The sequence below is a fragment of the Thalassophryne amazonica genome, chromosome 10 (assembly GCF_902500255.1).
Source record: "Thalassophryne amazonica chromosome 10, fThaAma1.1, whole genome shotgun sequence".
Classification (NCBI taxonomy): domain Eukaryota; kingdom Metazoa; phylum Chordata; class Actinopteri; order Batrachoidiformes; family Batrachoididae; genus Thalassophryne; species Thalassophryne amazonica.
The window spans coordinates 69,549,472-69,575,313 of NC_047112.1; the positions used below are offsets into that span (position 1 = coordinate 69,549,472).

The window sequence follows — 25,842 nt, forward strand, 5'->3', positions numbered from 1 at the left end:
TTTCAGTGTTAAAGTTAGCATTAAGCTGTTGCCTGTCAGCAGGTTTGTTTCAGTATAATAATTAATGACTAAGCGTTTGTTGATGTAAAATAAATTGTAATTTTGTTTTCATTTATTTTTATTTATATATTGTAGTTTCACAGTGATCCTCTCAAACTTACCTGGTGACTCCTGGATGTTTACTCTTGAAGTATTTATTTGAAGGTTTATTTTGAACAAGTGAACAAAAAATTGTGCTTCAATAAAGGACAATGGTACTAAATATTTCAGATATGATATATATTTTTTATTCTTTCCTATTTTGCACACTAAAATAATCATGTCATTTCAGACAGGACCTCTAACAATTACTAATGTTATAAAATCCGAATATCTATAATTTGTAACTAAGACATGCTCAATTAGTTAAGTTTGTGCATTACATCTTTAAACTAAGGTTGCAGAAGAGCAATAAATAAAAACAACTAAACTGTTTTAATGATATTTAATTGTGATCTGAACTTGAAACAATCTTGGATATTTGCACAAGTCTTCAGCTTACATCATAGTAATGATTAGTCTGCCATCGACTTTAGGAAGGTGTGGCTTTTGATAGTAAAACAAAAAAGCTATTAAGATGGGTAATCATTTTTATATCAGATACTGTTCTTCAATTTGTTTGAACTACATTGTATTTATTTTCCAACAATAGATTGCTGTAAAATGTATTGACTATACATGTACTATGTGTACAATACAGTTCGCCAAAGTTATTTCTGTTAGTCATTTCATTAACCACATTCAGAAATACTGGTAATTTTGATACTCATAATGTAATGAGCATTTGCCTTTGCCTCGATAATAGGAACAATAGATAGATGAAGATCATGTTATGCATTTAAATTACTTCTTCAAAATGTCACTGCATCACAAAGTGGGTAATGGCATTTAGATGAGGAGATGGTTGTAAACTTGAACAAATAGTCCTATCTTCTAGCTTGCTTGCTATACTAAAATATGAAATGGGCGAAATGGAGCCTGTTAATCACGAAATGGGGGTAAAATGTAACGAAATGGAGCAGACCGACTCAGACTGACTCCAAATATGATTAAATATGGTTCAGTTAAGTACTTTTATTTAATAATTTTTAAGTGAAATGGAGCGAAATGGGGACTGATAATAAGGAAATGGGGGTAAAATGTAACGAAATGGAGTTTCGTTATAAGTTTCTAGTTTAATCTCTTGAACGTCAGATGGTGCACCTGCCCCTACTACATGTACTGAGCGCATCTCACAAAAAACAAAAGCCAAACAATTAAATAAAATGACTTATTTGGAGTCAGTCTGGTTAATTCTGCTCCACTTCGCTTACCATAAGTTGAGGGACCTTTGGACAGTGGGGTGACTTTGGACACTATGGAAAACTTAGTCTTTATGTATCTTCTTATACCAAATCATGTTTTTCAAATTGTTTTTCAGAATATTACTATTAATATTTTTAAAAATATAATTTGGTAAAGAATATACATAAAAGAATTGGTTTTTCACAGTATCCAAAGTCACCCACTGTCCAAAGTCACCCCAAATTATGGTACATGAATATGCATTTAGACAAATAAGGTAAGGGGGCATTAAGGGCCCCTTTCCATTAGGGACCCCAATAAACAATCAAATGTTGTCAAGTGTGAAACAAATACTGTTTTAATCATCCATGGATAAGTAGTAAATTCCATTTCACAAGGCATCTTCAGTATCTATGTCACGTCGCCTGACTAATTTGCATAAACTTGATTGTTTATTGAAAATCCCAAAATAAACAGGGTCGCTCATACCTTAATTTACCCTAAATAACATCTTTTACCATAAAAACATAACTAAGAATGTAATCTTTGGGTTTTGAGAGTGTCTTATAAGAATACTTCAATGTATAAACTGTTTTAATAGACAGACACTTGAATGTATAACAGTGCATCAACAGCACGTTACTTTTGTAAGTTGTAAATACCCCTTTTAAAAAGCTTTTTTAAAAGAAAAATCAATACGTATTTTTGAAAGTATCATTTTAAAGGTGATAGAGAGAGGTTGAATGGGGCATTAATCCTTGTTCTGTGATGTGATATGTAGCCCCAAAAAAAATTGGTTGGGTCTGTAATGGCTCAGAACCTTCCTAAAAGGCTCTCTGAAACAGCTATGTTACTATGCTGAGTTTAGAATGCCTCGTTTGCTTTTAATGGCGTCGTTTCGGAGCTTATTTGGCAACCTCATTATGAAATGCACGTAGGTGTTGGCGCTGATCGGTTGCCGTTGTTTGATTGGCTGCCCTTGCTCTCACTGAAAATGCCGCTAAGAGGATTAGGAAAGTCTCCGGTTCAACTCAGAACAGAATGAAAATGATCGCTGATTTGCTAATTTCGCTGTCAATCAAAAATGGATTCAGCCTCAGACAGATCATCCAATCATCATGCAGAAGCTGGGCGTCCGGGCCTGCCGAGGCCAGCCCACTGCCCCATAGACCCCCAGACACGCAGAGCCTCCGATGGGCGGGACAAAGCCCAGCACTTATCCAGTGACTCGTCTCGTTTTGCTGCACTTGTGTCGCTATTGAAGTCTGTGGACGACGGTTTAAAGCACTGTGAAGCTGCGGGTTTGAGTGAGAGGAAATCCGCATCGTTACCAGTGATAAGAAGCTGATTCTGAACAAAAGTTGAGCGCGTTGTAGCGAAAACGAGACGACAGTAATCTTCACTAACGTATTTAACAGATCACGTTTCAACATTGCTGTTGAGTGATAAATCTTGTTCCTCGTCCTCCAACATGAAGTCAGCCAGAGGCTGACTGTGACATAAAGTGCAGTCACAAAATAATAATAATAAAAAAAACTATCCGAAATAAATTTAAAAACAAATGTAAAACAAAAGAAAATGTGATACTTACAGGCTGTACTGATTGCTTGGGTTGATTTTGTCACAAAGTCGGAACTGACCCTCTACTGAGTATTAAATGCCGACTGAAGCCAGCTCAAAATTGAGCAAGGTTTGTGAAACAGTCCTCCGTGAAATGCGCAGAGCAAAGAAATAGTCGGCGGTTGTATGTACTGGGGATGCGGTTAAAAATGAATTAAAGCCAGTGATCGCATACATTGCTTTCCGTGGGAAGAATATGTAAAGATCGTAGTCCGCTATGACAGCCTGGGAAGGCACACCTGTAGCTCGCCATTGCTCCTCTTCCAGTGGTAGGAATGGGTGGGCACAACCTTATGAATAATTAATTTTGTGTGTGTGAAAGGGGGGGTGTGTGTGTGTGCGGGGGGGCTATTGGTGAAAAAGTAGCGTAACTTTTCTCTCAAAAACGGATTGGCCTGTTTTCTGGCAGCAATTCAAAAAAGGAGAAATACTTGAAATAGAGGTTCTGAAACTTGCTGGCACTTCGTGTGTATTCCCCACAGCGGGGAGACTCTGAACTAACACCAAAAACATGAAAAAGATGATTTTGATTCTCTATCCCCTTTAAAGTCAATGGCATGCTTTCTATGGTGTTATGTTTGAGTTTCAATGTGGGATGAGATGAGATGTACTTTATTGATCTCACAGTGGAGAAATTATGTTTACACTCCAGTTACCTCAGACAGCAATTAGTCCACAATTATTACTTGTTTACTGTAATAATGGCACACATCAGAATTAAAGGCAGCACATACACATTTGACATTGTTTCTGTGCACTAAATTTGAAGAAGTCCGTTATCCGAATTGAGGCAAGTGGGTGAAGGTCGCGCAGCAACCCTGAGATGCCCCACGGTCAGCTTGGGGGGAGGAACGGGGACCAGCAGCAGCTAAAACTGCACCACCCCTGCAGAAAGGGGAAGGAGTGACGTGAGCAGAAGCCAGAGTGGGGGGGTGTTTGATGGGGGGTAGGAGGGGGGTGGGGGGAGGGAGTGGAGCATGCTTCAGTCCTATGAAAACAGTTTATTGTCTTTGTGAGTTGAGATAAGAAAGAGCCAAATGATCACCAAGGCCAGAAGACATTCCTCTAGAGGAAAACAGTTGGGCAATTTGTCCTTCAGGATTGATAATCCCCCGTGTTGTGGTTTGAGCAGTGAAAAACACTTTTTACAGTTCCACGTGAACAACCAAATCCCAATTATGAATTAAGAATATTCCCAATTATGAATTAAGAATATTCACCGGCCTCCGAAATCTTCAACTTCAACTGCAAGGCACACATCTGCTCCAAGATGTCATCCAATTTGCATCTGAGTTCAAGAGTCATCGCAGTGTGAGAATGCACTGCCTTGCCAACCTCGTTAATCATGGCGGACAAGCGAGGGGCCGTGGTTCTTGATGCCGCCGTCTTGCCAATTTTCCAGTAGATCAGGGCAGCACATAAGCCAGATTGGGACGATCACATGGATATTTGAGACATAAAGAAAATATGGCAGAATAATTGTCAGCATCTACGCCAAGCATCTTTTCAAACACGAAACCATGTACAGTCGTCATTTTGTCTGAAATCTGAAACAGACTGTTGAAAGATGACAGAGGGACATTTTAGGTTTCTACAAGTGTAAAATAGAAAGGGAAATAAAGAAAAGGGATGTGCATTTCAAATGTATTTTGACAGTGTGTGTGTGTGTGTGTGTGTGTGTGTGTGTGTGTGTGTGTGTGTGTGTGTGTGTGTGTGTGTGTGTGTGTGTGTGTGTGTGTGTGTGCTGAACAGTGCAGGGCCTCAGTATAATATGACCTAGCTTAGGGGCATCTGTCTAAGCCACGCAGCACGTGGACATGGAGACTCATTGGGGGTGGGGTTTGGGTATTATTGGGGAGGGGCCGGAGTTCCCTGTCCAGCACTACGCCACCCACCAAACCCCCAACCTCCAGAAAAACCTCAAAACAAAAGCTCCAGATGGTAGAAAAGCCACCAACCTCCCTCATCTCTCACCCGTTGCTTCCCCTCCCTCAACCTTTGTCTGTAGCCCTGTCCTTTGTCTGGGGAAGACAGACCCCAAACGGATTAACTCTTTGCATTCCAGCCTCTTTTGTGTTAAACACCCAAGTCTAAGACTCTGTAGCCTCTCCTACTGCCGTCCCACCCCCAGTGTCCCTTCCTCTACATTTCACTGAGGTTTTCTTCCCGCCTGTCTCTGCCTGTGTGGCTGTTTCCTGTAGGACAGGATGATGGTGGCGGCTTCAGAACGAGAGCAGAGCCATAAGAGAGTGAAGAGGGGGATGCTGGGGGAGGAACAGGGAGGCTGGCAGTGGGGATCACTTAGCCATGTCTGTTGTTATGGGTGCAAGGATAAAGAAAAAGGCTCAGCGAGGACTGCAGGTGTTGATTGTGTCATTAACTCTTTCTCTATTGGCTGCTACTAGTTGTGTCCTTTTTCCAAAAAAAACCCCCAAAAAAACAAAAAACAGTTCAATTCCTTTAACCAGTTTTCACTGACCACTGAATCTCGCCCCCATCCCCCCCAACACAAGCACAGAAAACACAGATAGAAAACCCCAGCACAGCAACGGTGTGTAACAGCAGACAAATCCTTGGAGTAGATGCCTCTATCTTAAATTCTTTAGAGAACAGCAGAAAAACAAAGTGGCAGAACATCCTTCCAGTCCTTCAACATGTCCATGAGGCTTTCATTCCATAGTTTTGACTTCTCTTTGGTGTCAACTTCTCCCACAATTGCAATCTTAGGATAAATATTTTCATGAAGATCTCACATGTTTCATGCAGTCACAGATAGCAAAATCACCTCTAATCAGGCAGTGGCAGTCTCATATTTACTTTTTATCACTTGAGATGGTTCAATTCCAGGGAACATTTGAAGAGTTCAGGTGCAAAACCCTGTAAACACCACGCCCACGGGAAATGAGATAACCATTGCAGGTGAAAGCTTACCGAGGCTCGTATCGGATAACAAAATCAATTCTGCTGCAACACCCCATAAATCCTATGGTAAATGCAAGTCAAGATGCGGTTTGTATGCAGAACCTCATAAGCACCATCCCAGTTTGTGTGCAAAACCACATAGTGAACAGCGCACCACTCACTGGCATGTATCTCGGTCACGTGACGCAAAGATTGCGGCGCCCACGAGAGCTTCTCTGATGCTGCGTTTACACATAATGACAGCACGTCACGCATGCCACGAAGTATACATTCTTGGTTGCTGATCACGAATGTGATGATTTGAGGCAAAGGCATCAGGTGTCCTCAGGAACTGCTGCCACCTGTTACCACGCGTTATCAGGAACCATTACGCACGGTAAAGAATAATGTTCCGCGCTTCTGCTATTGTTATTATAACTATTGCTTCTTCAGCATACTGCAGCACTGAAACTGAATGCAGTGCAGCAGGGTTTAATTGTGCGCACGCCAAAGAAGAACGCTGTCACGCTCTATTGAGGATCATCACTAATCAAGACGGATCAACATGCTCAGTTGCGACCTCCACAACATGAGCCGAAATGACGGTGGTGCGTGACATTCGTGGAAGATTTTGTGACAGCCAAAAACATGCTTCACGAAAATCATGAATATCACACAACAACATGCACTAGTAAGAAACCTATTGAGATACGTTAAGTCACATTAAGAATGTCTGGAATGTGCCAAGAATGACGGAAATATGACATTCATAACGCGTACTGCCTATGAGTAAACGCACCATTAGCGTACATTAAAGTGATGTACTTACTGAGTTTTGCAAACAAACTGAAGGTGGAGATACCACGTTTTGCAGCTAAATATATTAAAGGTTGCTAATTAACACATTTCTGAATAAAGGTTGATTTTTGAGATTCTGCTATTTTGTTCAGTGCACCATAACCCTTTCATAACAAGAAAGAATGATTCATGGAGATGTACAACTTCATCAGGTAAATATCCTTATTTAAAACAAGAGTAGTCTGGTGGAGATACAGGGTTTTGCACCTGAACTCTTCATTTGAAGAAAAGGCATCTGTGAGATTAATGAAGATTTGACAATCCCACATGGAATTTTGTCATGTTGTTTGGATGTAAAACAACATGAGATTGGGAATAAGAGGTTTTCCAAGAGAATCTAACAGAATGTTTGCATAACTTAAGTTAACTTTTGAGTATTTAACACTAAAATTAAACAACAGTTTGAAAAATTTATCCTTTCCTGGTGTGCAGTTACTGAAGAGATAAATATTTGGATTTTGAACTGCACACCACTAAAAACCAGGAACTTCCAGGCGAGTCCTGACATTGGAGAAGAAGAAGGAAGTGACAACAGCATGAGAACTTTTATCTTAATAGTCCCATTAATTTATGATTTTTTACAAGCTACTCACAGCCCCGTTTCCACCGAGTGGTTTGGTTCGGAGCTGCACCGTGTTTTCGGTGTCAGAATGGTTAAATCTCACTGGCAGAGTCCTTTTGATTGGCAAGTGGAACATTTATATTGATTAGCGTGCATGCACGGTCTCTGTGGCTTCTCCACTCGACACAGACACAAAACTGCGTATTTTCACATTATTTCATTGTTTTGTGGATCATTGGATAATTTCGACGTGTGCAGAGACGTTATGAGCAGATGAGGTGTTGAAGGTCTTTTAACTTGTGGCGCAAAACGGCTTGTTAATAGCAGAGACTCAACCCATCATGGACTTTTCTTCAGCCAGGACAACAAATTAAATTATTTTCAGATGTTTTCATCAGACTAAAGAAGATCCCACTGAAACAGAGAGGTAAGACTATATTATTTTCTCCTTGTGTGAATGGTTGTAATATTTAACGTGCAGTACACTAACTGTATTCTAGAAGGAAACAATATTTATTTTAAAAATAGCTGATATTTTCAGTCCCTCGTGTCATTTTTCAGGTTTGAAATGTTTGTACCTGTTTTTAAGGAAAAAAAACACAAATAAAAAAATCCTCACTTCCTCATAATTTTTTTCTGATGTCACAGATAGTAAAACTATTTATTTTTAATCAGTCGTTTATGACCACAGAGCTGGGAAAAAGTTTATCATCTCCTGCATGCCGAAATCGGCTGCTTTATTTATTTATTTATTTTATAATCACCATTCTGTGTTCTGAACTCTGCCAGTATCGTCACTGTTGTCAGACTGAAGGTTTTCCTCCAAGGTTTTGTCTCCCTCATTGTGTTCTAAATAAGGCTCAAACCATCAGGCTGTGTCCTCAACAGCTTCTTCAGACATACCTTCAGACTGGACTTAAAAAAACAAAACAAAACTCCACACTAGAAAAAAAAAAAGAATCATCCTAAAACAGCTCAGCCTCCGCCGTGTTTGCAATTGATTTGGGCTTGAATCAGCAGGTCCCGTTTGGGTGATGACGTAGCAACAATCTGACCACAGCTGATTGCTGAAATAGAGCGCAGACTTCAGACAGCTGCTGTTTAGCCTTCATCTGCGCACTTACCGACTTTTCTTGTTCAGGATTTTTTTTAAATATCAACATTTCATCATTTTTAGTGATTATTTGTGTACATTTTTGGTGTCATCTACACTTTAAATTTAGTGAAAATGAGATGTAATCTAGAATACAGTAGATCCCAGTGTCAAGCCTGGGTGCATGTACGGATGCTGCACTTTGCTACATCCACAACACCACTGAACTGCCTTGAGTTCTGGATGGCAACCACTCAGGCAGACAATCAGTCCATTCCCGCATCTCTATAATAACCATCATATACATATATGCTGCTAGTTGAAATGTGGGTGTCCCCTTGAACTTCTTGTGTATTGGATCGTGCAATGAGAAACGGATCACATGACCAAAATGTCATAGCTGACACTCCCTCAGAATGCAAGTGATACTCCTCATCCTTGTGCTCATTTGATACAAAATTATTCCAACAGTACTCAAGGATCCTCCAAAGCAGGGGTGGGCAATCGTGTGCCATGAAGGGCCGAAACACTGCAGGTTTTCCTTTCTACCAATCACCTCAGCAGGTGATTTCATTAAAGATCAGGTGTCTCAGCAGGTGATTTCATTGACTATCAGGTGTTTATGTTCAGAGGAGAAGCTCATCAGCACCCACCTACTGAGGTGACTGGTTGCAAGGAAAACCTGCACTGTCTCAGCCCTTGTTGCCCACCCCTGCTCCAAAGAGACCTAGTACCAAAGACATCCAGTTATTGCCATAAATCACTGGTTGGCATCTAAATCTCATGAGCATACAGCCAAACAGGCAGCACCAGGACCCTGAAGACTTGGACCTTGGCATCGCCAAACACCTCATGACTCCACAAGCTCTTCCTGAGCACCTCTCGATCTCAAAGACCGAGGACCCAGAGACGTGTGTGTCACTGCCGAGATAAGTGAATGTCTCTACAATTTCAGCTCTTTCACCACATCCAGATACAGTGCTAAAAAATTTTAATTTGTTGGGATGGTACAAATTTATGAAGAAATTGAAAATAATTAAATGACAAGTCAGATCCTTGCATTGCATTATAGTTAATTTGGGAGTCCCACTGTAAAAAGTTATTTTGCTCTGTTGCAGGACTACAGTGCCACTTTCTATGGATATTCTCTCTGGCAGCATCAAATACTACAGAACGTACCCAGCTTTGTTCTTCCTCATTTAAACTGTGGAAGAAGTAATACATGTGCATGAGTAGATGAGGGTCCCTTCACACATAGTGTGAAGTTTGGTTGAAGTGCGCATGAAGCAGGAATCGTGTGCAAAATTGTCTCTGCCTCGAACGCCTCGTACACCTGTTGCTACAACTATTTGCGCACACCAGCCGCTGAAAGAGCGTACGCTGTGTGAACCCATCAATCCCTCTCGCGGCAGGTTTTGGCCAAATTTCAGCTGACATGCAGGAACCTCTAACACCGCTTATTTGGCACTTAGAAAATGTGTGGCCACTCGCACTCTTGGCAAGACAACAGTCTGCAGACAATCACTGTCTCGCCGGCAGAATCCTTTTGATTGGCAGTGAAATTTGTCTAAGTTCCCCACGAGTGTGTCTTTGGTCTGTGCGCTGAACTGACAGGAGGTGTGTCCGTCCACTGAAGCAGCTGTGGAGATCTGTGGAACTGGACATCCCAGCTGGACAACACGTACTGTGTTTGGACGGACATGGACTAACACCTGCCCATTGTGACACACGTGTCTATTTGCTGTCATCACGTGGACATAAATAAAAACATATATCTCTGTGGCGACATATGCTGTGGGCTGCAGTGTGTGCATGCTCCCTTGCTGTAGCCCATTGACAGGTTGCCCCAGGCTGAAATGGACCATCAGATCTTAACACGCAGCAGGTGATCTGACTTTCACGTCATCTATCAGCGGCGCAATGTTGTGCACCTCGCACTGTATTCCTGCTCGAAAGACACCAGTGCATGCGTGAACCCTTGCACTGGGATCGTGCATGCCTGCCTGTCAGTGCGATGTTTCATGGTGCGCTCTGTTCCATATGATGCGGTATCAGTTGTGGCACGCTGTCCACAAGACATGCGTGTTGGGCAGGACACGTGCGCGGGCCAGCTGGACACGTGCCAGCAGATGTGGACATAAGAGCGCCCTGCTTCTCATTCATGTCATTTCATGACTGTATGTCTGTGATCATGGGTCATCTGCAGAGGGACAGATGGATCATATTTGTATTTCCCCTTGATAAGAGGGATTCAATATAAAATGCTGTGTTTTTTATGGTATATGTTTTTTTTTAAATACGACCATGTTTCGCCGTATTCGACCAAACTTCACACTATGTGTGAAGGGGCCTTTAGTAGTGTGCAACTCCATCTTCTGTTCTATATACAGAATAGTACCAAAATACATGGTGGACCTGAATGTCCACCTGAAGGTCTCCATACAGAAACATTTTATTTTCTCCCTTTTGTTCTTCAGATGTAGTCTTCCAGCAGTCACAGTTTCTGTAATTATTAGCACCAGTCCAAAGGGGGTGTTGCTGATTTTCATGTAATAGTGATTTAGTTTTTTCCACCTGCTTGCTATTTGCCTTTCTGCTATGAGAATATCTGGTACTTCAGTCATGTTAATAACACCAACTGGAAATGCTGTTTCCCCCACACCTCCTTTCTTTGATTGGAGTGGTGTGGTGTGTTAAGATCAGCCTGGTTTCATCAGAGAAGGACGGTGATTTTGGTTGCCATTGCTTTATTTATTCATGTTTTTGCCCGTCTGTTTGCTAACAGCCCGGAGCCCACTATTTTCCATATATTCTGTCTTTCCTGACTTACTGAGTGATGGTGGACTGGTCAGAGGCACACACTGAATTGTCACGCAGACCGCCCATCTCTGTTTATTCTCTATTATAATGGAAAAATGCATTGTGGCTTTGTCAGGCCACAGTTAATTGCAAATAATTATCGTGATGGCATTTAGTTTTTAGTAATTGCCTTCTTATGGATGGCTGGATACTAATCCCCTTCTCCTCTGGACTGAGAGTGTGTGGGCTCACATGTCTTTATGGCGGCATTGCCTGTATTTAAAAATGTGTTGTTCTTCAGTAAATGTGTTTTTGTTCATTCAAACTAGAGTTTGCATTTCACCTGTTGATAGTAGTTAAATGTTTGAGCTCAAATCCTCTACAGACAGAGCCCTGTGGCTCAAAAGGCTTTAGTTAGTATCCATTATACCACGAAGAGCATATCATCATCAGATTGAAGTAATTAGATAATACGGTAGAAATTTTACTGTTAGAAGAGTGTGCAGAGTACATGACTTCTTACATATTGCTGATGCTAATTAACTGTAAATGTTGAATTCCTTGATAATTTCCAAAGATTAGTGCTTCTGAAAAGGAAGCAACAACTACAGATACGGTAGAAATTTTACTGTTAGAAGAGTGTGCAGAGTACATGACTTCTTACATATTGCTGATGCTAATTAACTGTAAATGTTGAATTCCTTGATAATTTCCAAAGATTAGTGCTTCTGAAAAGGAAGCAACAACTACAGATCATTGGCTTTTGTCCTAAATGGGTATGGGATTCTCAAATCAGTGATGACAATGGCCTCATTAAGATCTTACATTGATTCATCTCCAGCGATGCATATACGGTGTAATGCAGTGTTTGAATTACATTGCTGGATTATTGTTTATGCCATTTACATCTCTTTCTTCCCTTTCAAACCTTTTGTACATGTATTAAAAGGGGCTGCATTTATCTGCATTTCAACCTCTGAGACTTGATCAGTACAGTAGTACAGCTACTAATTATATTTGGATATTGATTGTCTTTCACTAATTGTTGCTGTCTGTGAGTATGAGCTTGTGGTGTAGATGTTCATTTTTAATTTAATTTGATTTGATTGAATCATTACATCAAAGTCAAGTTTATAGTATAGGAATTACACCAAAATTAATTACACAATTGGCCATGTGTGTCTTACACCCTCATTGTTTCAGTGACAAGAGACAAAATGTCTAAAGTAGATGTATTCCTTAATGTCCTGTTAAATAGATCACTAACCCATATACATTTCACCCTGTGAGTCTGTGCCATAGCTGGTCATGACCGTTATAGTCCATGTTTGCCATTCCACCCGAAGTGCAACAATCCACGCAACAAGAACAAGGACCAGAACAGGCTGAACACAAGATACCACAGCAAAAACAGCACCTCAAAAACTACAAAATCAGCACAAACACAAAGGATGAGAAGTGTCAGCTAATTAGATTAAAGATTCCACTTCTGAAAATAAGACTAAAAGCAAAAAGTCCAAACCATCTCCATGGCTACACAAAAAGGTCACTATTAAAGCCAACTGGTCTAAATTCAGTGTCAAATAATAATAATAATAATACGAGGTCTATTAGATAAGAAACCGACACTTTTATTATTTTTTTTTAACTATATGGATTTGAATGACGTGCGATTACACCAATCATGCTTGAACCCTCGTGCGCGTGCGTGAGTTTTTTCACGCGTGTCGGTGATGTCATTTCCCTGTGGGCAGGCCTTGAGTGAGATGTGGTCCAGCCCTCTCGGCTGAATTCCTTTGTTTCACACGCTGCTCGAGACGGCGCACGTTGCTTTATCAAAATTTTTTCTGGACCTGTGAGGAATATCCGAGTGGACACTATTCGAGAAATTTAGCTGGTTTCCGGTGAAAAGTTTAACGGCTGATGAGAGATTATGGGGTGTTTCTGTCGCTGTAAGGACTTCCCACGGAGTGGGACATCGCGCAGCGCTTCCAGGCGCCGTCGTCGGCCTGTTTCAACCTGAAAACATCCTAATTTAAGGCTTAATTCACCCAGGACGTCGTGAGAGAACAGAGAAGATTCAGAAGAGGCCGGCATGAGGAATTTATGCGGACATTCCACTGTTAAAGGACATTTTTTAATGAAAGACGTGTGCGCAAATTCGCCGAGTCGTTTCCGTGACGACTCTGCGAATCTGTGTGCGCCGCGACAGGAAAAACACCTCCGTGTTGAAAACCATTTGTAAAATTCAGGCGGCTTTTGATGGCTTTCAACAAGTGAGTAACTGAGAAATTGTTTTACAGCTTGGGCATGTACCAACTTGCCCGTTAAGGTTTCCAATGGAGGTGTTTTTCCTGTCGCGACCCCCCGCGGTCGGGTCCGGCCCGACATGCGACTCTGCCCGCACGTTCTTTCATTACAAAATGTCCGTTAACAATGGAATGTCCGAATAAACTCCTCATGCCGACTTCTTCTGAAAGTTCTCTGTTCTCTGACGACTTACTGGGTCAACAGAGCCTGAAATGTGGAAGTTTTCAACTTGAAACGGCGAGACGCTGCCGCCTCGAAGCGCAGATCGCCATCAGGCACCGTGGGCCGTCCTTAAAGCGACACTACCGGACCAAAATCTCTCATCAGCCGTTAAAATTTTTACCGAAAACCAGCTGAATTTATCGAATGGTGTCCACTCAGTTGTGCCTTACAGTTGTGAAAAAAATTTGATCAAACAAAGCAGCAGTCTCTGAGCCATTCCTAAACAATGAAAAAATCGACGAGAGGGTGGGCGACTCCTCACTCAAAGACTGCCCACAGGCGAATGACATAACCGACAGGCGTGAAAAAACTCTCGCATGCCCACGAGGGTTCAAGCATGTCTGATGTGATTCAAATCCATATGGGTTTTGAAAAAATAATGTCGGATACTTTTCTAATAGACCTCGTAAATGTCTCCATCACGCTAAGCTAAAATTTAAAACTTTTGTTCATACCAAGTCCTCAATATTCTTTCTTCCAAACCAGACATTTCAATAAAATAGAATAATAAACATTATGTAAAGTTTACCTCCAACACAAATTTTACCAAACTAATCAATTTTAATACAAATCAGTTTCAATTGAATTAATTTTACAAATTGCCATTCTTGGTTTTCAAAAGACTGATTAAGATTACATGTACAAACTAGAGCACTGCGCTCGTGCAGCACAAACCTCTGCCAACACTAGTTTCCAATTCCACAAAGCGATTTGGACATGAAGGGGGATTGTGTGATGTCATGGGTCAGAAAATGTATTTTTGAATTACTCAGAAGCTTTAACAGCACAAATGAAAATTATAATGGCACAAACCTAGCACAAACGAACAACACTGCTATTTCAGTAGCTTGAAAGGGGGCGGGGTGGCAGTGGGGGGAGCCAGCTTCAGGCATGTTGACATCATGCCTGTAACAAATAGGCCTAAGCTGTGAACAGATGAAACTGTAAAAGCACAAATACGTATTTATTTTAATAACGCAAACCATCACAAGCGATAGACCACTTTGATGAGATTTGGACGGGGGGAAGGGGGGCACTGCATGACGTCAACTGTGTGAAAATTAACATATTAAAATGTAAAAGCCATAAAACAAATGGCAAAAAGTGAAGGCAGGGCGGACCCATTTTTAGAGGTGGACCATTTGGTCTGCGACACTGGCACAAACGATAGAGACCAGTTTGGCGCAGTTTGGACGTGGAGGGCTGACTGTGTGATGTCACAGGTCAGAAAATATATTTTTGAATTTGTCAAATGCTTTAACAGCACAAATGAACAGCAGTGCTATTTTAAAGGACGTCTTATGTGTTTTAAAGTCCCAGTTAGCAACACAACGTCAAAGTTCTCATGATTGTAAGTCTCCCTGCGCACATGCGCTCATAATTAGTGGTTTCTGATGTTTTTATTCCTCTCCCGAAGCGAGGAAACAGGTGCATTTCTGAAAAACGTCTCACTCTGCAATTCTCTGCATTTCTCTGCGTGTGACGTAGTTAAGAGCAAAACACACAAACATCCCAGACAGAGATAGAGCAAAACAAATGAGGTTATGTCTGATAACGAAGCATCTGAGCTTTTTTTGAAAGCAGTGGCTAAGATTTACAGATGAGATGCCACACTTCACCCCGAATCTCTTAACTTTTTCAGAGTCTGTCGGATTTTGGAACTTAAAGCGTTGTGACGCTACTGTTTGTGTCACAGCTGCTGTTTTACTGCTGCAGATGTGCCTGTCACGTATTGGAAAAACTATCTAATGTGCCACAATCCTGACAGAGGTTGAGCTGAAGGCAGAGCTGTGATCGGACATTATGCGCACACGCCTACGATCAGAACCTGAGAGCGAGTGAACCTGGACATTATTCTCTGGCTGAGTGGAACTTGAAAATGAAAATGGCTGTGGATCCAAGTGTGGAGGAGTGGATGGCTGGTGATCATGGGGGCTTCTTTTTGTTGTGGACTAATTCACCAGCTTCATGCAGGTGACCTTATAGCCAAAAGGAAGAACCTGAGCATCATTGTTTTTAAGTGAAAAAATAAATATAAAGAACAGATCCCCCTAAACAAGTTCCCTTCCATTTTTAATGCATTAAACAAAAATAACAATGATCACAGCTGTTTTTGCAAATTTTCTTTTGAAAACTTTGAATGAATAAATAAATGAATTTATTCAGCACACACAGGTCCGGAACAAAAAAAACTTACGACAGAAATAAAGAAAATAGTCCAACAATGCACCCATCTGCCCGAAATGGTGTTGGCAGAATCAAAAGCTGGTAACCAACCCCTTTAACCAAAAACAGAAATTATACATACGAGGGCTGTCAATAAAGTATAGGTCCTTTTTATTTTTTTCAAAATCTATATGGATTTCATTCTTATGTTTTTACGTCAGACGTGCTTGAACCCTCGTGCGCATGCGTGAGTTTTTCCACGCCTGTCGGTGACGTCATTCGCCTGTCAGCACTCCTTGTGGGAGGAGTCGTCCAGCCCCTCGTCGGAATTCCTTTATCTGAGAAGTTGCTGAGAGACTGGCGCTTTGTTTGATCAAAATTTTTTCTAAACCTGTGAGACACATCGAAGTGGACACGGTTCGAAAAATTAAGCTGGTTTTCAGTGAAAATTTTAACGGCTGATGAGAGATTTTGAGGTGATACTGTCGCTTTAAGGACTTCCCACAGTGCGAGACGTCGCGCAGCGCTCTCAGGCGCCGTCGTCAGCCTGTTTCAAACTGAAAACCTCCACATTTCAGGCTCTATTGATCCAGGACGTCGTGAGATAACAGAGAAGTTTCAGAAGAAGTCGGTTTCAGCATTTTATCTGGATATTCCACTGTTAAAGGAGATTTTTTTTAATGAAAGACGTGCGGACGGGTCCGCGTGTCGGGACGCAGCCGGCGCGGTGTGGCGGCACAGGAAAAACACCTCCGTGTTGATAACCATTTGTAAAATCCAGGCGGCTTTTGATGGCTTTCGGTGGAGTATATGAGAAATTGTTTAACAGCTGGACATGTTCCAACTTGTCCTTAAGGCTTCCAACAGAGGTGTTTTTCCTGTGGTGGAGCGTCGCGGCGGCTGCGAGCCAACGCTGCAATCCGTCCGCACGTCTTTCATTAAAAAAAATCTCCTTTAACAGCGGAATATCCGGATAAAATGCTGAAACCGACTTCTTCTGAAACTTCTCTGTTCTCTCACGACGTCCTGGATCAATAGAGCCTGAAATGTGGAGGTTTTTAGCTTGAAACAGGCTGACGACGGCGCCTGAGAGCGCTGCGCGACGTCTCGCACCGTGGGAAGTCCTTAAAGCGACAGTATCACCTCAAAATCTCTCATCAACTGTTAAAATTTTCACTGAAAACCAGCTTAATTTTTCGAACCGTGTCCACTTCGATGTGTCTCAGGTTTAGAAAAAATTTTGATCAAACAAAGCGCCAGTCTCTCAGCAACTTCTCAGATAAAGGAATTCCGACGAGGGGCTGGACGACTCCTCCCACAAGGAGTGCTCACAGGCGAATGACGTCACCGACAGGCGTGGAAAATCTCAAGCATGCGCACGAGGGTTCAAGCATGTCTGACGTAAAAACATATGAATGAAATCCATATATTTTTTGAAAAAAATAAAAAGGACCTATACTTTATTGACAGACCTCGTACGTATAGTATAAAAGTATATATATATTCATCATAACTAATAAAAAGTATACATTGATCCATGAATTAGAATTTCAAAAAACACAAACATGCAAGCAGCAGTGCACAAAATCAATAAGCAAAATTAATAAACCTAATTTAACATGTCATAGCAAGTAATCAAATAATTTTTATAGAGGCTTTTAAAACCAACCAAACTACCGAGTGATTTTATATTATCCGGGGAGTTATTCCAAATATTTACACCTTTAACAGAAATACAATGACTTTTTTACTTTATTGCCAAAAAAAAAAAAAAAAAATTGCAACTTGCATTCCACCATTTTGGAAAAGCAGACACACAATTGGGCATTTTTGGCTGCAGCAAAAAAACAAAACAAAAAAACGACAACAAAAAAGCCCAAGAAAGTGTTAGGGTTCTTTTATGTGGTGAGTGATCTTAAAAAGAATTGGACAGGAAACTGACTTCAAAGTGTAGATGTTGTATTGAAAGGTGCCTACACTCATTACAGAGAGTCACCTAGCAGCGTGAGGGTCTTCGAACAGATCACATGCAACATCTGGACAAAGAGCCTCGATTTTTTTTTTTTTTCTTCTGCACTAGCTTTTATTCCTGAGTCAAGGCCAGCCCCCCTCCAATGTGGGCAGTCCTTAGCATGTTGTGAATCAGTGGCTATGTGATTGGCTGCAAAGTGAAGTGAGGTAAGGGGGTGTCTTTGTATGTCTGCGTGTACGCAGCAAATCAGAGTGTTCCATCATGCCGTCCAAATATATGCAAATACTTTGGTTTCATCAGTTAGACAGCTATAGAGGGTTTTCAATCACGTGACCGATTTTCTGCAGGACAGGTGCCGTCTCCATTCTGGATTACAAGGAGGCTGGCGCGTGATAGAAAAATGAAGAGAATGTACAGTTATTACGAGGCTTTAAATCCTCGAGATAAAGCTATTTATCGTGATATATGTGTATCAGTTGGTTCAGTGGATCCGTATCTTATACCAGATAGTGAATTTAGTGGTGATGTAACAAACTGGCCGACAGTGTCACACTCCGATATTGTGAACTAGGAAGCTGCCGACCAGGTCAGCCTCGCCGGCCTCCTGCAGAGCATCACAGCGGAGCTCTGAAAGCGGAAGTCGTCTTGAAGTCCTGAGTGGTTTCTCTCACCATGGTGCTAGAAGGGCAGCTTGCGGATCAGCATCTCGGTGCTCAAGGACCACAGTGTAAATAAGCATCCGTATTGGAAGTGTTCTTGTGTTATCCTTGGCAGTATTTTTTTGTATTCTTATATAATTTTATTGCCAAATAAAATAAAATTCTGGTAGCAGTAGATTTCTGGTAGCAGCAGATCTCTCTCAACGCCACGGTGCCTTGAGGCTTCTTCACACTGACGTTGAAGCTTCTGCAATTGTTTGCCAAATGCACATAGAGTATCACAGCGGCCACCGCGTTGTAATCCAGAATGGCCGCGGGACACAAAATGACGTGACCGATACGTCACATGAAAATCCTCTATAAAAAGATCAGATCGTGTTATCAATTAAACAGCTATAGAAAGATCAGATAGTCATGTCAAATACAAGGACATTTTGGATGTGCGTCAGCCATTTTGTGGTATACATCATGGAACACTCTGACAAAAGAAACTATGAGCTTTTGTAGTGGATCCGACTAAGTGGGCAGATCCAGGATTTGTTTTTATTTCTCTACTTTCATTAATATTGTAAGATAATCAATTTAGTGAATTTTTCAAGAAATTAAATGTGCATTATCTGTTTATGAAAGTGGAGAAAAAACTGGATCTGCCCCTTTAATTGGATCCCCTCCAGATGTTAATGGTTTCTTCCTTGGCCCATACACCACCCTTTAAGCAGGTTTCAAGAAAATCCATTTTGTAGTTTTTTCGTAATCCTGCTAAAAGTCGGACAAAGTCGAAACGTTTAACTCCTGGGTGGAATCAACCAGGTGATAAAAAGAGAGCAAGACTGACTCGCCCAGACACAAGCTTTTCATGCTTTTGCAAAACAAGATTCTTCAGACTATATTGTGTGAAATATGCATTTCTAAAAGTTCAGCTCATGCTGCCACAGTGTGCTGCAATGTTACAGTATTTTCTATGTAGTTAATGTCTTATAATGTCAAGTGCTGCTGTAATTATCCAGCATTATTCCGACGTAAGCTGTGGAAGAAGAAATCCATGTGGGGCGAAACAAGGAGTGACCTTTCCACGTCAGTGACACTGTCTACTGTTCCAGCATAACACCAGAACAAAGTGTTGCAAAGGGATAAGCACATTTCAGTTAAAGTAGAACAGGAGCTATATAGAGACTGAAAAAGTTACAGGTACTTTGAAAGTTAGCGCTCCTTCCCCAGTGAAAACACACAAAACTTACTGAGCATGGCAGCACCTCTTTGGTGGCAAAGCAGCTCATGTTATCGTCACCAAAATATCAGAGCAATAAAAGTCTGGGTTTCCATGATTCGTCTTGTTGACTGTGATCCTTCTTCAGATTATACAGGGAGGCACAGAATGAGATTTCTCCATATGGTTCAGACAGATGCAGGTCAGATGTTCAAATCACAATATATTTCAGCCTTCACAGGCCAGGAAATGTGGGATCACTTCACCCTTACCTCTGTGCCTCTACCTAGATTTGTCTTTTCCTTAAGAAACTGTAACCTGCATCCCATTTCATTTTCATGAGAGCTGATTGGATTTGTGATGGTCGCACCTTCTCTCTGCCGCTTGTCTTTGGCAGAGCAGCAATCTCCTTAACGCCAGCCGATAGATATGCTAATGTACACAGGCTTTATTGTCAAGTTACAGAGGGACGGTACATACCGCCTACACCCCCCCCCCCACCACCACCACACACACACACACACACACACATGCACACTTACCATTGTCTTTGTACTTCAGTGGCACAGTTGGCACAGGGGCTCTGAGTGTTCACCAGCTGCCTTGGGGCATCGTATCGCTCTTTTATATTCAAAATGTTTAATAACACATTTCTATTTTAGTTGATATTCTTTGATAAATCAGTATCATAAGCCAGGGTTGAAATTTGTTTATTGTTGTTTGTATTTTTAGAACAACCACTGTTGCACTCTTGTTTTCTTGATGTCCTCAGATATTGTACATGGAAAGAAATCAAATGAACAAAATGAAAAATAAAGATCGGCGATTCGTATGCTACTGCACATCATAAAAGAGGATGAATATAATGTAATTGAACAGATAACACAACTCGAGCATTGCACATTGGAGGAATGACTGAAATTTGAGCGGGTACGAGTGAGCGATCCTCTGACACAATGGGTGATCAGCACCTATTATCTGCTGCATATCTACAAATTCACATGGCACAGCTGCTCAGTGCTTTCTTAAAATGTATGGAACAGTTTATTTGCACCTTTAAAGGGCATATCACACTCCAATCAGCACTTTCTTTAAAAAGATAAACCAGACGATGAACCATTACTTCCAAATAAATTTATTCATACAGTGTCTGAAAAATGCAGACACATTTTGAGCTATTTTAGCCATATGTGGCGTAACCTCAGGTGCTGAGTGTGACCTGTCTGAAGGTCCATCCACCTGAGTCCTCTTCATAACTTACTCCAGGACACACAGTCAATCTGCACTGTTTTTGTCTCCAAATATAATTTGGCTTTCAAATCACACTCTTGTATTTTGCAATCAACATGTGTCCGTCACATTCGGTCCGATTCTGTGATCACATAAACGGCCTCCTCAGCGAGACTCACCGGCGTCCTGCGCATAGCAGGTTAGTTTAGCATGGTGCGACGCAGTGGCACAATCCACAAACATGGCGGGTTTCACGCGTTCAAGAGAGGAACCACACTGTTAAGAATTTTCTCCTGGCCACATGAGAGAAAAAGATAAAAATATGTGGTTAGATCATGTTTTGAAGACCATTCTCACACTGTGCTTCACTTACTGCTGCTTATCCGAGACGCACTATTTAAAAAAAAAGTCCTCCTCAGAATATTATCTTTAGAAAATCTGTCCACCTAATGAGTAACACTAGTCATTTTAGTGCATCCTTGTCAAACACTGATTTGAGCCATTTTGGAGTATTCACTGTCAAAGTCCACAAAAAAGCCCACTTACTGTATTTCACACTGTAAAAAAATTAAGTTTTTCCCCAGTCAGTTCAATGGAGCGTGTGGCCTGAGATGATGTTTCTCATAGCTTGAAGTTTCTGAGCATTTATCAGGTGAAATCAGGCTAATGTCCCCGTGTTTATGACTTCATTTTACAGGGCACATGGTACTAAAAATAAAACGCAGTACATCAATATTTTCATCATTCTTTATTTATTTAGAATAGTCAGCTCATTTGACATTTTATTATTAGTGATACACACTTTAAGTTGTGGAAATGTGTGTGTGTGGGGGGGTATTAAGTATGGATTGTCCTGCTGGAGTTCAGCACCTGGTTTTTAATGTGCACTTCATGAAATCGATATCTTAGAGACGGAGAACTCCTTAATGTGGACCTGCTTAGCAGTTACTTAATTTGGGTGTAGTAATTAAGGGTCCATTTGGAGTGGGACCTGGTGGTCCCTGCTGAACCGGAGGAGTGGGATTGGTCTCATTATCTCATATGACTATGGTTGATTGGGCAGTAAGTAACATAATCACAGCTGATTGGTCAATAACCTGCAGGTCAGCAAGCTGAGCGCAAAGGAACTTCACTCATTCTTGGTTGGTTGAAGCTAAGCTGCAGGCTGCAGGTGTGGCTGAAACCTGTGTGGAGGCTGCAGGCATGACACAGAGCCCCTCTATACAGCTGAAACTATTATTTCAGTAGACAAAAAATATTCAGTAGTATTTTGATTATTAATTAATCATTCAAGTATTTTTCCCATGAAATGCTTCTGGTTTCAAATGATCATATCAAAATTATTAGCTGCTTTTCTGTGTTTTCCATCACTGTAAATTTTGGTTTGATTATTATTATTATTATTACTATTACTAAGATGAAATTATAGTTAATGACTATGTTGATGACTATAATTGATTATTAAGAAGAATAAATGTGAAATGACAAGGTGGAGTCCTGTTTTAAAGTAGCCTTTGAAGCATTTGATCAGTGCCTGAATTAAAGTCTGAAGCTGCTGATGGTGCCTCTGTTGCTGGGGAACAAACAGCTGTCAGTCACTTGTCTGTTGGGTGTCACTCATTTGTCTTTTAGTTAAAGGATAACGAGGCACACATTTGCCACTGTGAAACAGCTGTAATTGCTTTTTATTTGTCACCCTGCAAGTACAGACATGGTGAAAGAAATCAGTACTCAAAGCAATAAAATTAATTCTTTAAATGTGAAAAAATAATTGATTTTAATATTTTCTAAAATAAGGGAAACTATCTTCGAGCAAGCACATTTGTTGAAACAAGGGACATAACACAAGAGGAAATATCTTGAGACAAAAACAGGAATTTGATTATTTGTCTTTCTAAGGTTTTAGTTTTTGTAGGTGTAACAGTCCAGACAGTACATGCTATCGCTTTTTTTAGTTAATCCTACTAAAAACATTCTGAAGCTCAGTCTGCATGTATAACACCATCAATCCACGCTAAGGGCCCCTTCACACATACCACAAAAGATGGAGAAACCGGAAGAAAATCCGTGAACCAAAACCAAAATGGGGAACCGCGAAACATTCCATCTGCTCTCGGCAGGGACGCACGGTCGAATAGGCCTGCACGATACCTGTGGCGATGGTTTGATTTCCTGTGAGATGATTTCCTGCATGGCACGATATTCACCAGCTTTGCGGTGCGCTGACATGGTGGTCAGCTGAAGCAGTATGTGTTTGAAGGACAGCATGCCGACATCCGCGCTTCACGCTGTAATTATGCGACTACATGTCCTACAAGCCACTACAGGTGTCCCCCAGCTGTGACTTGCAAGCACAGATATCTGAACAGCTGCACATCGCAGAGGGACACACCCACCTGTGTTTGCGGACCTTGGCAGCTCACAGAAAAAAAGGCTCACTCTCTGTACCTTTATTCTGTGATTTTTATTTTATGTATGTATTATTATGTGTTTGTCAGGCATCTGTCTGATGTCTGTGTTTGTAATGTAACACCTTGTGTGCACGGTCATGTCCAGCTGACGCGGCGGTCAGCTGACAGGCGCTGTATGTCCACAGCAAAGCCTATGAGCAAAGCAGTCACACAAGAATGAGTTCACGCCTTTACCCTTATTTGTGTTATTTAATCTCCACTCTTTCTGTGTGACGTGTAAACTATAATTTACGTGGTGGACGTGATATCAGCCTGCTTGGCCGGCTTCACACCATGACACACGCTCAGATGCTGGCCGGTCCTCATCTGATCGTGTCGGTACGTAATTATTAGCATGTTATGAGGGCATGAGCGCTTGCCCACACGTGCATTGTGTGTTCTCCAGCTGCGTTTAATGTGAGGTCGAATGTGGTCGCCTGCTGTCTGCTCTCGTGCCAGGATGGCGAATAGCCCCGCCTTTTCTAAGTATCCAGCGAGCAGTGTTGGATGTTCATGTGCGACACCCATTTGTGCTGGTGTGCACAAATGGGTGTCATGACAGCTGTACAAGGCGTTTGAGGTGGCAGATTTTTCATGAGTTGCATTTGACTCCTCCTTCGTGCGCCATTCTGCATCAATTGCGTTATGTGTGAAGGGGGGGGGGGGGCCCTAATGCGCGATAAGCAGTGGGTGATGTAATAAATTTACTGGTCCATTGCTGTGGATTGGAGGCCCAGCAATGATGGCCAAATTCACTTTGTATTGGTTTGATCAACAGTAAGTCCCTTCGGCTGCTCCCTTGTTTGCACTCGGGGTCGTCACAGCAAATCCAAGGTGGATCTGCATGTTGAATTGGCACAGGTTTTATGCCGGATGCCCTTCCTGACGCAACTCCACTTCACATGGAGAAATGTGGCAGGGGTGGGATTTGAACCGGGAACCTTCTGCACTGAAACCAAGCGCACTAACCACTTGGCCACCACCCCTGCTTATTGGTTTGATCAACGTGACTTGTATTTTTGTTTTTTCTGCTATGCACACAGTTCAACCAAATTAACCTTTGACCTGACCGTCACTGACCTTATACAGTGAGGAAAATAAGTATTTGAACACCCTGAGGTTTTGCAAGTTCTCCCACTTAGAAATCATGAAGGGGTCTGAAATTTTCATCTTAGGTGCATGTCCACTGTGAGAGACATAATCTAAAACAAAACAAAATCCGGAAATTACAGTGTATGACTTTTTAATAATTTATTTGTATGTTACTGCTGCAAATAAGTATTTGAACACCTGTGAAAATCAATGTTAATATTTGGTACAGTAGCCTTTGTTTGCAATTACAGAGGTCAAACGTTTCCTGTAGTTCTTGACCAAGTTCTCACACACTGCAGCAGGGATTTTGGTCCACTCCTCCATACAGATCTTCTCTAGATCTTTCAGGTTTGGAGTTTCAGCTCCCTCCAAAGATTTTCTATTGAGTTCAGGTCTGGAGACTGGCCAGGCCACTCCAGGACCTTGAAATGCTTCTTACGGAGTCCCTCCTTAGTTGCCCTGGCTGTGTGTTTGGGGTCATTGTCATGCAGGAAGAACTAGCCATGACACATCTTCAATGCTCTTACTGAGGGAAGGAGGTTGTTTGCCAAAATCTCGCAATACATGACCCCATCCATCCTTCTTTCAATACGGTGCAGTCGTCCTGTCCCCTTTGCAGAAGAGCTCCCCAAGAGTATGATGTTTCCACCCCATGCTTCACGGTTGGGATGGTTTTCTTGGGGTTGTTCTCATCCTCTAAACATGGTAAGTGCAGTTGATTCCAAAAAGCTCTATTCTGGTCTCATCTGACCACATGACCTTCTCCCATGCCTCCTCTGGATCATCCAGATGGTCACTGGTGAACTTCAAACGGGCCTGGACATGTGCTGGCTTGAGCAGGGGGACCTTGCTGCCCTGCAGGATTTTAAACCATGACAGCATCATGTGTTGCTAATATAATCTTTGTGACTGTGGTCCCAGCTCTCTTCAGGTCATTGACCAGGTCCACTTTCTAATAAATAATCATAACAGTTGTTGTCTTCTACCAAGCTGCTTGCCTGTTGTCCTGTAGTCCATCTCAGCCTTATGCAGGTCTACAGTTTTGTCCCTGGTGTCCTTAGACAGCTCTTTGGTCTTGGCTATGGTGGACAGGTTGGAGTGTGATTGATTGTGTGAACAGGTGTCTTTTATACAGGTAACAAGTTCAAACAGGTGCAATTAATACAGGTAAACAGTACAGAATAAGAGGGCTTCTTAAAGAAAAAATAACAGGTCTGTTATTTGCAGCAGTAACATACAAATAAATTATTAAAAAATCATACATTGTGATTTTCAGATTTTTTTTTTTTTAGATTATGTCTCTCACAGTGGACATGCACCTAAGATGAAAATTTCAGACCCCTTCATGATTTCTAAGTGGGAGAACTTGCAAAACCGC

At 41.6% G+C, this 25,842-nt stretch overlaps 1 protein-coding gene across 2 annotated transcripts in view; it reads left to right on the forward strand.

Annotated features, from left to right (window-relative positions):
- Positions 1–25,842, forward strand: part of ssbp4 (single stranded DNA binding protein 4) — a 388,170-nt gene that overhangs the window by 98,628 nt on the left and 263,700 nt on the right. The window lies entirely within an intron of this gene.